The sequence below is a fragment of the Petromyzon marinus genome, chromosome 85 (genome assembly GCF_048934315.1).
Source record: "Petromyzon marinus isolate PM22_M1 ecotype Great Lakes invasive population chromosome 85, UKy_Petmar_22M1.pri1.0, whole genome shotgun sequence".
Classification (NCBI taxonomy): domain Eukaryota; kingdom Metazoa; phylum Chordata; class Hyperoartia; order Petromyzontiformes; family Petromyzontidae; genus Petromyzon; species Petromyzon marinus.
The window spans coordinates 1,151,600-1,163,172 of NC_133750.1; the positions used below are offsets into that span (position 1 = coordinate 1,151,600).

Below are 11,573 nucleotides of genomic sequence, written 5' to 3' on the forward strand. Positions count from 1 at the left end.
TATGGGTAGCAGTGTTGAGTCTATGGGGCAGTGTTGAGTCTATGGGTAGCAGTGTTGAGTCTATGGTGCAGTGTTGAGTCTATGGTGCAGTGTTGAGTCTATGGTGCAGTGTTGAGTCTATGGTGCAGTGTTGAGTCTATGGGTAGCAATGTTGAGTCTATGGGTGGCAGTGTTGAGTCTATGGGTGGCAGTGTTGAGTCTATGGGTGGCAGTGTTGAGTCTATGGGTAGCAGTGTTGAGTCTATGGGGCAGTGTTGAGTCTAGGGGTAGCAGTGTTGAGTCTATGGGTGGCAGTGTTGAGTCTATGGGTAGCAGTGTTGAGTCTATGGGTAGCAGTGTTGAGTCTATGGGTGGCAGTGTTGAGTCTATGGGTAGCAGTGTTGAGTCTATGGGTGACAGTGATGAGTCTATGGGTAGTGTTGAGTCTATGGGTATCAGTGTTGAGTCTATGGGTAGCAGTGTTGAGTCTATGGGTGACAGTGTTGAGTCTATGGGTGGCAGTGCTGAGTCTATGGTGCAGTGTTGAGTCTATGGGTAGCAGTGTTGAGTCTATGGGTGGCAGTGTTGAGTCTATGGGGCAGTGTTGAGTCTATGGTGCAGTGCTGAGTCTATGGTGCAGTGTTGAGTCTATGGGTGGCAGTGTTGAGTCTATGGGGCAGTGTTGAGTCTATGGGGCAGTGTTGAGTCTATGGGTGGCAGTGTTGAGTCTATGGGTGGCAGTGTTGAGTCTATGGGTGGCAGTGTTGAGTCTATGGGGCAGTGTTGAGTCTATGGGTGACAGTGTTGAGTCTATGGGTGGCAGTGTTGAGTCTATGGGGCAATGTTGAGTCTATGGGTATCAATGTTGAGTCTATGGGTAGCAGTGTTGAGTCTATGGGTGGGAGTGTTGAGTCTATGGGTGGCAGTGTTGAGTCTATGGGTGACAGTGTTGAGTCTATGGGTAGCAGTGTTGAGTCTATGGTGCAGTGTTGAGTCTATGGGTGACAGTGTTGAGTCTATGGGTGGCAGTGTTGAGTCTATGGGGCAATGTTGAGTCTATAGGTATCAATGTTGAGTCTATGGGTAGCAGTGTTGAGTCTATGGGTGGCAGTGTTGAGTCTATGGGTAGCAATGTTGAGTCTATGGGTGACAGTGTTGAGTCTATGGGTGGCAGTGTTGAGTCTATGGGTAGCAATGTTGAGTCTAAGGGTAGCAGTGTTGAGTCTATGGGTGGCAGTGCTGAGTCTATGGGTGGCAGTGCTGAGTCTATGGGTAGCAGTGTTGAGTCTATGGGTGGCAATGTTGAGTCTATGGGTGGCAGTGTTGAGTCTATGGGTGGCAGTGTTGAGTCTATGGGGCAATGTTGAGTCTATGGGTAGCAGTGTTGAGTCTATGGGTGGCAGTGTTGAGTCTATGGTGCAGTGTTGAGTCTATGGGTAGCAGTGCTGAGTCTATGGTGCAGTGTTGAGTCTATGGGTGGCAGTGTTGAGTCTATGGGTAGCAGTGTTGAGTCTATGGGTGACAGTGTTGAGTCTATGGGGCAGTGTTGAGTCTATGGGTAGCAATGTTGAGTCTATGGGTGACAGTGTTGAGTCTATGGGGCAGTGTTGAGTCTATGGTGCAGTGTTGAGTCTATGGGTAGCAGTGTTGAGTCTATGGGTGGCAGTGTTGAGTCTATGGGTAGCAGTGTTGAGTCTATGAGTAGCAGTGTTGAGTCTATGGTGCAGTGTTGAGTCTATGGGTAGCAGTGCTGAGTCTATGGGTGGGAGTGTTGAGTCTATGGGTGGGAGTGTTGAGTCTATGGGTGGCAGTGCTGAGTCTATGGGTGGCAGTGTTGAGTCTATGGGGCAGTGTTGAGTCTATGGGTGGCAGTGTTGAGTCTATGGGTAGCAGTGTTGAGTCTATGGGTGGCAGTGTTGAGTCTATGGTGCAGTGTTGAGTCTATGGGTTAGCAGTGTTGAGTCTATGAGTAGCCGAGTTGAGTCTATGGGTGGCAGTGTTGAGTCTATGGGTGACAGTGTTGAGTCTATGAGTAGCCGTGTTGAGTCTATGGGTGGCAGTGTTGAGTCTATGAGTGGCAGTATTGAGTCTATGGTGCAGTGTTGAGTATATTGGGCAATGTTGAGTCTATGGGGCAATGTTGAGTCTATGGGGCAATGTTGAGTCTATGGGCAGTGTTGAGTCTATGGGTTAGCAGTGTTGAGTCTAAGGGAGTCTTTAACATTGAAGTCATTGGGAGACTTTAACATTAAGTGGGCGAGTGAGCGAGCGAGGGAGTGGATGGGTGAGTGGGTGAGTGGGTGAGTGAGTGGGCGAGTTGGTGAGTGGGTTAGTGGTGAGTGGGTGAGTGAGTGAGTGGGTGGGCGAGTGAGTGAGTGAGCGAGCGAGTGAGTGGGCGAGTGAGTGGGTGAGTGAGTGAGTGGGTGAGTGAGTGGGTGAGTGAGTGGGTGAGTGAGTGGGTAAGTGAGTGAGTGGGTGGGTGAGTGAGTGGGTGAGTGAGTGAGTGGGTGAGTGGGCGAGTGAGCGGGTGAGTGAGTGAGTGGGTGAGTGAGTGAGTGGGTGAGTGAGCGAGTGAGTGGGCGAGTGAGTGGGTGAGTGAGTGGGTGAGTGAGTGAGTGAGTGGATGAGTGAGTGGGTGAGTGGGTGGGTGAGTGAGTGGGTGAGTGAGTGGGTGAGTGAGCGAGTGAGTGGGCGAGTGAGTGGGTGAGTGAGTGGGTGAGTGAGTGAGTGAGTGGATGAGTGAGTGGGTGAGTGGGTGGGTGAGTGAGTGGGTGAGTGGGTGAGTGAGTGAGTGGGTGAGTGAGTGGGTGAGTGAGTGAGTGGGTGAGTGAGTGAGTGAATGGGTGAGTGAGTGAGTGGATGAGTGAGTAAATGAGTGGGTGAGTGAGTGAGTGGGTGAGTGAGTGGGTGAGTGAGTGGGTGAGTGAGTGAGTGGGTGAGTGAGTGGGTGAGTGAGTGGGTGGGTGAGTGAGTGGGTGAGTGAGTGGGTGAGTGAGTGAGTGAGTGGGCGAGTGAGTGAGTGAGTGGGTGAGTGAGTGAGTGGGCGAGTGAGTGGGTGAGTGGGTGAGTGGGTGAGTGAGTGGGTGGGTGAGTGAGTGACTGAGTGGGTGAGTGAGTGAGTGGGTGAGTGAGTGGGTGAGTGAGCGAGTGAGTGGGCGAGTGAGTGGGTGAGTGAGTGGGTGAGTGAGTGAGTGAGTGGATGAGTGAGTGGGTGAGTGGGTGGGTGAGTGAGTGGGTGAGTGGGTGAGTGAGTGAGTGGGTGAGTGAGTGGGTGAGTGAGTGAGTGGGTGAGTGAGTGAGTGAATGGGTGAGTGAGTGAGTGGATGAGTGAGTAAATGAGTGGGTGAGTGAGTGAGTGGGTGAGTGAGTGGGTGAGTGAGTGGGTGAGTGAGTGAGTGGGTGAGTGAGTGGGTGAGTGAGTGGGTGGGTGAGTGAGTGGGTGAGTGAGTGGGTGAGTGAGTGAGTGAGTGGGCGAGTGAGTGAGTGAGTGGGTGAGTGAGTGAGTGGGCGAGTGAGTGGGTGAGTGGGTGAGTGGGTGAGTGAGTGGGTGGGTGAGTGAGTGACTGAGTGGGTGAGTGAGTGAGTGGGTGAGTGAGTGGGTGAGTGAGTGAGTGAGTGGGCGAGTGAGTGGGTGAGTGAGTGAGTGGGTGAGTGAGTGAGTGGGTGAGTGAGTGAGTGGGTGAGTGGGTGAGTGAGTGAGTGGGTGAGTGAGTGACTGAGTGGGTGAGTGAGTGAGTGGGTGAGTGAGTGGGTGAGTGAGTGAGGCTGAGTGAGTGGGTGAGTGGGTGAGTGAGTGAATGGGTGAGTGAGTGGGTGAGTGATTGAATGAAATCTTCCGCAAGGTCGGAAGACGTTCAACAAAACGGACGGTTGACGTCTTCCGGAAGATCAGCGGTGACATTGACAACGAGTTGCGCAACCACGCTGCCAAAAAAAACAACCGAAAGTCTTCCAGAAGAGGAAGACGTCTTCCGGTAGTCCTCTACCTCCTTGTGCGCCAATAAAACGAACGGTGGCGATCTTCCGGAAGTTCGTCAGCGAACAGTGTCAACATCAAATTGCGCAACACTCACCCCGCGTCATCTTCCGGAAGACGGAAGACGTCTTCCGGAAGTTGTGAGGCGTCTTCCTCTTCCGGAAGTTACAAACGCATCTACCGGAAGACGTTTTGCCGGTTTCACCGAAACGCTTCTTCGTCTTCCGGAAGATATTTTGACTCAAACTCAAGTCAACAAGGCTGCGTTGATCAACGCTCACCACCACAGCCACTCACCAATCACTCACCAATCACCACTACTACTCACCACTCACTCACCAATCACTCACCACTCACTCACCAATCACCACTCACTCACCACTTCCACTCACCAATCACTCACCATTAACCACTACCACTCACCACTACCACTCACCAATCACTCACCACTACCACTCACCACTACCACTCACTCACCACTACCACTCACCGCTCACCACTGCCACTCACCACTCACCACTACTACTCACCACTCACTCACCACTACCACTACTACTCACCACTGCCACTCATCACTCACTCACCACTACCACTCACCCCTCACCACCACTCACCACTCCTCACCACTCCTCACCACCACCACTCCTCACCACCACCACCACTCCTCACCACTCACCACTCACTAACTACCACCACTCCTCACCACTCACCACTCACCACCACCACTCACTCACTCACCACTCACCACTCACCACTCCTCACCACTCCTCACCATGGCCGGCCCTGCACTCCGCGCGAGCGTCCGCGCGGTGAGACAAAGACGGACGGGGCCTACACGGGCAGCGCTCATCCTGGTGAGAGAGAGACACGGGGAGAGACACGAGGAGAGAGACACGGGAGAGAGACACGGGGAGAGAGACACGGGGAGAGACACGGGGAGAGAGACACGGGGAGAGAGACACGGGGAGAGACACGGGGAGACACAGAGAGAGACACGGGGAGAGACACGGGGAGACACAGAGAGACACGAGGAGAGAGACACGGGGAGAGAGACACGGGGAGAGACACGGGGAGACACAGAGAGAGACACACAGAGAGACACGGGGAGAGAGACACAGAGAGACACGGGGAGAGACACGGGGAGAGAGACACAGAGAGAGACACGGGGAGAGAGACACGGGGAGACAGAGAGAGACACACAGAGAGAGACACGGGGAGACAGGGAGAGAGACACGGGGAGACACAGAGAGACACGGGGAGACAGGGAGAGAGACACGGGGAGACACAGAGAGACACGGGGAGACAGGGAGAGAGACACGGGGAGAGAGACACGGAGAGACAGGGAGAGAGACACGGGGAGAGACACGGGGAGAGAGACACGGGGAGAGAGAGAGACACGGAGAGAGAGACACGGGGAGACACGGGGAGACAGACACAGGGAGAGAGAGACACGGGGAGAGAGAGACACGGGGAGAGAGAGACACGGAGAGAGAGACACGGGGAGAGAGAGACACGGAGAGAGAGACACGGGGAGACACGGGGAGACAGAGACACAGGGAGAGAGAGAGACACGGGGAGACACGGGAGAGACACGGGGAGACAGAGAGAGAGACACGGGGAGAGAGAGACACAGGGAGAGAGACACGGGGAGACAGAGAGAGACACACAGAGAGAGACACGGGGAGACACGGAGAGAGAGACACGGGGAGAGAGACACAGAGAGAGACACGGGGAGAGAGAGACACACAGAGAGACACGGGGAGACAGGGAGAGAGACACAGAGAGAGACACGGGGAGACAGGGAGAGAGACACGGGGAGAGAGACACAGAGAGAGACACGGGGAGACAGGGAGAGAGACACGGGGAGAGAGACACGGGGAGACAGGGAGAGAGACACGGGGAGAGAGACACAGAGAGAGGCACGGGGAGACAGGGAGAGAGACACGGGGAGAGAGACACGGGGAGACAGGGAGAGAGACACGGGGAGAGAGACACACAGAGAGACACGGGGAGACAGGGAGAGAGACACGGGGAGAGAGACACGGGGAGACAGGGAGAGAGACACGGGGAGAGAGACACACAGAGAGACACGGGGAGACAGGGAGAGAGACACGGGGAGAGAGACACAGAGAGAGAGACACGGGGAGAGAGAGACACGGGGAGAGAGACACGAGGAGACACGGGGAGAGAGAGAGACACAGAGAGAGACACGGGGAGACACAGAGAGACACGGGGAGAGAGAGACACGGGGAGACAGAGAGAGAGACACGGGGAGAGACACGGGGAGACACGGGGATAGAGACAGAGACACGGGGAGAGAGATAGAGAGACACAGAGAGAGAGACACGGGGAGAGACACGGGGAGACACGGGGAGAGAGACTTGGTGATGATGTTGGAACACAGAATGTTGATTTCCTAATTCCCCACCCCCTTTGTCTCTCCACCTCCACCACCATCACCACCATCACCACCACCACCATCACCACCATCACCACCACCATCACCACCACCACCATCACCACCATCACCATCACCACCACCATCACCACCACCATCACCACCATCACCACCACCATCACCACCACCATCACCACCACCATCACCACCACCACCATCACCACCACCATCACCACCATCACCACCACCATCACCACCACCATCACCACCACCACCATCACCACCATCACCACCACCATCACCACCACCATCACCACCATCACCACCATCACCACCACCACCATCACCACCATCACCACCACCACCATCACCACCATCACCACCACCATCACCACCACCATCACCACCACCACCATCACCACCATCACCATCATCACCACCACCATCACCACCACCACCATCACCACCATCACCACCACCACCATCACCACCATCACCACCACCATCACCACCACCATCACCACCACCACCATCACCACCACCACCATCACCACCACCATCACCATCATCACCACCATCACCACCACCATCACCACCACCACCATCACCACCACCACCATCACCACCACCACCACTACCACCATCACCACCACCACCATCACCACCACCACCATCATCACCACCACCACCATCACCACCACCACCATCACCACCACCATCACCACCATCACCACCACCACCATCACCACCATCACCACCACCACCATCACCACCACCATCACCACCACCACCATCACCACCACCATCACCACCACCACCATCACCACCACCACCACCACCTCCTACACCACTATCACCACCACCATCACCACCCACCATCACCTCCTCTTTAGACTCCGGCTGCTGTTATGAAGATCAGACAGCTCATGGAGAACAAACCAGAATACGTGAGACACGGGGACTGTACTGTATGTACTGTACTGTGTGTGCACTGTATGTACTGTATGTGTGCACTGTGTGTACTGTATGTGTACACTGTGTGTGTACTGTACTGTATGTACTGTGTGTACTGTGTGTGTGTACTGTATGTGTACACTGTGTGTATGCTGTGTGTACTGTGTGTGTACTGTATGCACTGTGCGCACTGTATGTGCTGTACTGTAAGTACTGTGTGTACTGTGTGTGTGTACTGTGTGTGTACTGTATGTACTGTGTGTGTGTACTGTGTGTGTGTACTGTGTGTGTGTGTACTGTGTGTGTGTACTGTGTGTGTGTGTGTACTGTGTGTGTGTACTGTGTGTCTGTACTGTGTGTGTACTGTGTGTACTGTGTGTGTGTGCTGTGTGTACTGTGTGTGTGTACTGTGTGTACTATGTGTGTACTGTGTGTGTGTGTGTACTGTGTGTGTGTGCTGTGTGTACTGTGTGTGTGTACTGTGTGTATGTACTGTGTGTGTGTAGTGTGTGTAGTGTGTGTGTGTGTACTGTGTGTGTGTAGTGTGTGTGTGTGTACTGTGTGTGTACTGTGTGTACTGTGTGTGTGTGTACACTGTGTGTGTGTACTGTGTGTGTACTGTACTGTGTGTGTACTGTGTGTACTGTACTGTGTGTACTGTATGTACTGTGTGTCTACGGTGTGTACTGTGTGTGTACTGTATGTACTGTGTGTGTACTGTGTGTGTACTGTGTGTGTACTGTGTGTGTGCCCTGTATGTACTGTATGTACTGTGTGTGTACTGTACTGTGTGTGTGTACTGTGTGTACTGTGTGTACTGTGTGTGTGTACTGTATGTACTGTGTGTGTGTACTGTGTGTACTGTGTGTACTGTGTGTGTGTACTGTGTGTGTACTGTGTGTGTATGTACTGTGTGTGTGTGTACTGTGTGTACTGTATGTACTGTGTGTGTGTACTGTGTGTGTACTGTGTGTGTGTACTGTGTGTGTGTGTACTGTGTGTGTGTATTGTGTGTGTGTACTGTGTGTACTGTGTGTGTGTACTGTGTGTGTGTACTGTGTGTGTACTGTGTGTATACTGTGTGTACTGTGTGTGTGTGTACTGTGTGTGTACTGTGTGTATACTGTGTGTACTGTGTGTGTGTGTACTGTGTGTGTACTGTGTGTGTGTACTGTGTGTGTGTGCTGTGTGTGTACTGTGTGTACTGTGTGTGTACTGTGTGTGTGTACTGTGTGTGTGTACTGTGTGTGTACTGTGTGTACTGTGTGTGTACTGTGTGTGTGTGTACTGTGTGTACTGTGTGTGTACTGTGTGTGTGTACTGTGTGTGTGTGTACTGTGTGTGTACTGTGTGTGTGTACTGTGTGTGTACTGTGTGTGTACTGTGTGTGTGTACTGTGTGTGTGTACTGTGTGTGTGTACTGTGTGTGTGTACAGTGTGTGTACAGTGTGTGTGCACTGTGTGTGTACTGTGTGTGTGTACTGTGTGTGTGTACTGTGTGTGTACTGTGTGTGTGTACTGTGTGTGTGTACTGTGTGTGTACTGTGTGTGTGTGTACTGTGTGTGTGTACTGTGTGTGTGTACTGTGTGTACTGTGTGTGTACTGTGAGTGTGTACTGTGTGTGTACTGTGTGTGTGTACTGTGTGTGTACTGTGTGTGTGTGTACTGTGTGTGTACTGTGAGTGTGTACTGTGTGTGTACTGTGTGTGTGTACTGTGTGTGTGTACTGTGTGTGTGTGTACTGTGTGTGTGTACTGTATGTACTGTGTGTGTGTACTGTGTGTGTATACTGTGTGTGTGTACTGTGTGTGTACTGTGTGTGTGTGTACTGTGTGTGTACTGTGTGTGTGTACTGTGTGTGTGTACTGTGTGTACTGTGTGTGTACTGTGTGTGTGTACTGTGTGTGTGTGTGTACTGTGTGTGTGTACTGTGTGTACTGTGTGTGTACTGTGTGTACTGTGTGTGTACTGCGTGTACTGTGTGTGTACTGTGTGTGTACTGTGTGTGTGTACTGTGTGTGTACTGTGTGTACTGTGTGTGTACTGTGTGTGTGTGTACTGTGTGTGTACTGTGTGTGTACTGTGTGTGTGTACTGTGTGTGTGTGTACTGTGTGTGTACTGTGTGTACTGTACTGTGTGTACTGTGTGTGTGTGTACTGTGTGTGTGTGTACTGTGTGTGTGTACTGTGTGTGTACTGTGTGTGTGTACTGTGTGTGTGTGTACTGTGTGTGTACTGTGTGTGTGTGTGTACTGTGTGTGTACTGTGTGACCTGTGTGTACTGTACTGTGTGTACTGTGTGTGTGTACTGTGTGTGTACTGTGTGACCTGTGTGTACTGTACTGTGTGTACTGTGTGTGTGTACTGTATGTGTGTGTACTGTGTGTGTACTGTGTGTGTACTGTGTGTGTGTGTACTGTGTGTGTGTACTGTGTGTGTGTACTGTGTGTACTGTGTGTGTGTATTGTGTGTGTACTGTGTGTGTGTGTACTGTGTGTGTGTACTGTGTGTACTGTGTGTGTGTGTACTGTGTGTGTACTGTGTGTACTGTGTGTGTACTGTGTGTGTGTACTGTGTGTGTGTACTGTGTGTGTACTGTGTGTACTGTGTGTGTGTACTGTGTGTGTGTACTGTGTGTGTACTGTGTGTACTGTGTGTGTGTACTGTGTGTGTGTACTGTGTGTGTGTGTGTACTGTGTGTGTGTGTACTGTGTGTGTGTACTGTGTGTGTACTGTGTGTGTGTGTGTACTGTGTGTGTGTACTGTGTGTGTGTGTACTGTATGTGTGTACTGTATGTACTGTACGTGCACTGTATGTACTGTATGTACTGTATGTGTACTCACAGTTAGGTGTTAAGGTTGGAGTGCGGACCCGGGGCTGCAACGGGCTCTCGTACACACTGGAGTACACTGCCTCAGCAGGAGCCCGTTGATGAAGAAGTCACACAGGATGGTGACCCACTCACCCACTCACTCACCTACTCACCCACTCACTCACCCACTCACTCACCTACTCACCCACTCACTCACCCACTCACTCACCTACTCACCCACCCACTCACTCACTCACTCACCTACCCACTCACCCAATCACTCACCCACCCACTCACTCACTCACCCACCCAACCACACACCCACTCACTCACTCACCCACTCACTCACCTACTCACTCACCTACTCACTCACCCACTCACTCACTCAGTCACTCACTCACTCACCTACTCACCCACTCACTCACCTACACACTCACCTACTCACTCACCCACTCACCCACTCACTCACCCACTCACCTACTCACTCACCCACTCACTCACCCACTCACCCACTCATTCACTCACTCAGCCACTCACTCACCCACTCACTCTCCCACTCACTCACTCACTCACCTACTCACTCACCCACTCATTCACTCACTCACCCACCTACTCACCCACTCACCCACTCACTCACCCACCCACTCACTCACCTACTCACCCACCCACTCACTCACCCACTCACTCACTCACCCACCCACTCACCCACTCACTCACTCACCCACTCACTCACCAACTCACTCACTCAACCACTCACTCACCCACCCACCCACTCACCCACTCACTCACCCACTCACCCACTCACTCACCCACTCACTCACTCACCCACCCACTCACTCACCCACCTACTCACTCACCCACCCACTCACTCACCCACTCACTCACCCACTCACCCACTCACTCACCCACTCACTCACTCACTCACCCACTCACCCACCCACCCACTCACTCACTCACCCACCCACTCACTCACTCACCCACCCAACCACACACCCACTCACTCACTCACCCACTCACTCACCTACTCACTCACCTACTCACTCACCCACTCACTCACTCAGTCACTCACTCACTCACCTACTCACCCACTCACTCACCTACTCACTCACCCACTCACCTACTCACTCACCTACTCACTCACTCACCCACTCACCCACTCACTCACTCACCCACTCACTCACTCACCCACTCACCCACTCACTCACCCACTCACCCACTCACTCACCCACTCACTCACTCACTCACCCACTCACTCACTCACTCACCCAGCTACTCACTCACCCACTCACTCAGCCACTCACCCACCCACCCACTCACTCACCTACTCACTCACCTACTCACCTACTCACCCACTCACTCACCCACTCACTCACTCACCCACTCACTCACCTACTCACCCACTCACCCACCCACTCACTCACTCACCTACTCACTCACCCACTCACCCACTCA

At 52.8% G+C, this 11,573-nt stretch overlaps 1 non-coding gene across 1 annotated transcript; it reads left to right on the top strand.

Moving 5' to 3' along the window:
- The first annotated feature begins 4,149 nt into the window (after window positions 1–4,149).
- Window positions 4,150–10,293, top strand: LOC116938271 (uncharacterized). Its single transcript, XR_012931382.1, has 3 exons — window positions 4,150–4,809; window positions 7,247–7,300; window positions 10,155–10,293. It is a non-coding gene; the product is annotated as an uncharacterized LOC116938271 (transcript).
- Window positions 10,294–11,573: the final 1,280 nt, after the last annotated feature.